This window comes from Arachis hypogaea, chromosome 12, assembly GCF_003086295.3.
Source record: "Arachis hypogaea cultivar Tifrunner chromosome 12, arahy.Tifrunner.gnm2.J5K5, whole genome shotgun sequence".
NCBI classification, from domain to species: domain Eukaryota; kingdom Viridiplantae; phylum Streptophyta; class Magnoliopsida; order Fabales; family Fabaceae; genus Arachis; species Arachis hypogaea.
The window spans coordinates 41,968,887-41,972,138 of NC_092047.1; the positions used below are offsets into that span (position 1 = coordinate 41,968,887).

Consider the following 3,252-nt stretch of genomic DNA (forward strand, 5'->3'; position numbering starts at 1 on the left):
TCAGCAGGTTGGTCATCTCACAGATGCTTCGATTTAGAGCAGCAGTCTCTATGCGAGAAGATACTTCTACAACGGCTTTTGAATGGCCTTGCTTCTGTCTGTGGTTCCGAGTAGATTCAGCTAAATCACTGATCAATTACCAAGCTTCATCAGTGGTCTTGTACTTCTTCATAGACCCATTGCTGGCACTTTCCAATGTGGTCTTATCTTGGGGCCTCATACCTTGTGTGATATAGCTGAGTAGCACGATCTTGTCAATCATGTGGTGGGGGCATGCTTCCAGAAGATTATTGAAGCGCTCCCAGTATTCAAAGAGAGTCTCATTGTCATCCTGAACAATTGTAGAGATATCCTTCCTCAGTTTATCAGTAACTTTAGATGGAAAGAATTTCTCCAGAAACTCCTTTCTGAGTGTATCCCAGTTGGATACATTTGCTAGAGATTGAGTGTAGTACCACTCTCTTGCTTTTCCCTCAAGAGAGAACGGAAAAGCTTTCAGCAGGATTGAAGTTTCATCAGTGCCATCACGCCTGACAGTAGAACAGGCTGCCTGGAAGTCTCTTAAGTGCTTGATAGGCTCTTGAGTAGGTATGCCATGAAACTTGGGCATCAAATTTAGCAGTGCGGTCTTTATTTCAAAATCCATAGCTACCGCTGGATGATGCGCTTGAAACGGTTGCATTGTAAAATCAGGAGCTCCTTCCTCCTGAATGGTAACTCTTCTAGCTGCCATGTTTTCTGCACGTAAAACAACCGAATCAGTAGAACGAGGGCTGGTTTCTTCCTCAGATTCACTTTCAGATCCGCCCTCAGAGCGGGCTAACCTATGCTGTTCTCGCCTTATTCGTGAAATAGTCCTTTCAATTTCAGGATCGAATATTAGCAAGCGCGGATCAGGAAGTGAACGCGTCATTTGACGGAAGAAACATGCAGCTCATAGTAGCAAAATTAAATAAAATGCAAATAAATAAATTCTAATTAATAAAATTGATGGGAAGCAGAAGCTGGTGAATTAAAAATTTATTAAAATGGTTACGTTGCAAGTATAGTTCTTAACTCACCGAGAATCTGCTTATCAATTTAGAAATATGTCACAGAGAGTAAATTAAAATTACTGGGAGTTTTAAGTCCCAGGTCGTCTCCCAACGAGTTGCAGAAAAGTGTGCTGTTTTATTAATCAGATGTTCCAAGAAGTTGCGCTAAGTAAATTGGAATTTAAATTGAGGATTTTTAAATAATATAAATAAAAGCCTTGACTGGGAATTGATTGGTTAGAATCTCTATCATTGATGGTGTGATTGTAAGATTAATTTATAATTAATGGTTGTTCAGATTGGTTATCCTTTACTAGGTAAGGAAAAGTCAAACAAGTGGGAATGCCAGATCTGTTCACAAGTTGCAACCTACTTAGTTCAAAGGGATTGGCCTCGGTGACAGGATAGCAATCCAACATTCAACCCAATTACAAATTTTCTTTCAATCCTTCCAACTCAAGAGTTCCTTTTAATCAACTCCCCATCAAGTAAGGGAACTACTCATGCATTGTAAATAAAGAATCCATAGCGCATGAAAGGAAATTAAAAGAAGAAATGATTATTGGAATTGAAATTGAATTAAGAAAAAAATAATCCTTGCATTAAATAATCATAAAAGTATCTGAATGACAAAATTGAACATAACAAAGAACATGGAAGAATAGAACCAAGTTAAGAGAATAAACTAGAATGATGAAGTCTTGATGAGGAAATAACTCTTCTCACTGTTCCAATGCTAAGACCAATTGAAAATTAAAATTCTAAAAACTAGAGAGAGAAACCTAAGAGAATGAAAAACTAGATCTAAAAACTACTGAATGAATGTGTCCCTTGTTTTTGCATATTCTCTGACTCTAGTCTGCTGTTCCGGGCCGAAAACTGGGCCGAAATAAGGTCCAAAATCGCCCTCATCGAATTCTGCAGATTATGCAGATCACGCATGTCACGCGATCGCGTCGTCCATGCGGACGCGTCGCTTGTGCTTTTTCCTCTCCACGCGCTCGCGTCGTCCATGCTACCGCGTCACTTGCGCTTTCCAATCCGCGCGGCCGCGCAAGCCATGCGGCCGCGTCACTGCGAATTGCGCTCCTTCACGCGGTCACGTGAGCCAGGCGACCGCGTCACTTCTCGCTGGTTATCTCCTCAAATTCTTGTGTTTCTTCTATTTTTTGCTAGCTTCCTTTCCAATCTCTATCTCATTCATGCCCTATAAAGTCTGAAACACTTAACACACAGATCACGGCATCGAATGGAATAAAGGAGAATTAAAAATAAATAATTAAAGTCTCTAGGAAGCAATTTTCAAACATGTACTGAATTTAGGAAAGGAATCTAAATGCATGCTAAATTGATGAATAAGTGGGTAAGGATCATGACAAAACCACACAATTAAACACAATATAAACTATAAAATAGTGGTTTATCATCCAACTTGGTTGACTCTTGCAATATATGCCCAAATCCCAAATTTGAGTTCCTCTACCACCACTGACATACTTGTGCACTCCATAAAATCCGCTAAAGTGACTCTTGCACCAAAATTGAGCTCCAAATGTTGGATTGGCTCCGATAATGAACTTCCTATTCTTTAGCCAATCAACATTCCTCTCTGCACCATCCACTACTCCAAGAAGGTTCCAAAGTTGATCATCCGTTTCTAAAACGGCATATTGATATGGGCCTAGAAATCTTGTTAGAGAAGTCTTTTCCCGCTCAATTTGTTCTTGCCCAAATATCTTCACCTCTTAGTAAACAAAATCTTCCTCAATCTCCTTAGACTCTTCTTCATCATCACTCAAGTCAAAGATTGGAGGTTGTGTGAAGTCCACATCAACATCTCCTTCCAAATCCAATAAAGGAGGTTCATGAAGATCATAAAAGGAATTACCCAAGTTGGACAAAAAATCTTGAATGATGGAATCCTCTTGATCAATTCCCATCCATTCTTCATTTATCTTCTCTTACATTTCATGTTGTGACTTGGTGTCTTCTTCTTGATTTTTTAATTCTTTGCTCACTCCACATTTTTCACGTGGTTCCACACATTCATCCACTGGAATTTCTTGCTTATGGCATGAACGCAATGAAGCTAAATGATCCAAAGCCTTGGCTAAGGTAGACATGACTTGCTCTTGCTTCTTCTGGAACTCTTGTTGTTCTTGAATGAGCATGAAAAGTACTTCTTGTGTGGCTTGATCCATGTATGAAGATGAGGATT

At 39.5% G+C, this 3,252-nt stretch overlaps 1 non-coding gene across 1 annotated transcript; it reads left to right on the forward strand.

The window, feature by feature from the left end:
* The first annotated feature begins 256 nt into the window (after positions 1–256).
* On the forward strand, positions 257–364 carry LOC112731336 (small nucleolar RNA R71). The gene has a single exon (XR_003167119.1). It is a non-coding gene; the product is annotated as a small nucleolar RNA R71 (small nucleolar RNA).
* Positions 365–3,252: the final 2,888 nt, after the last annotated feature.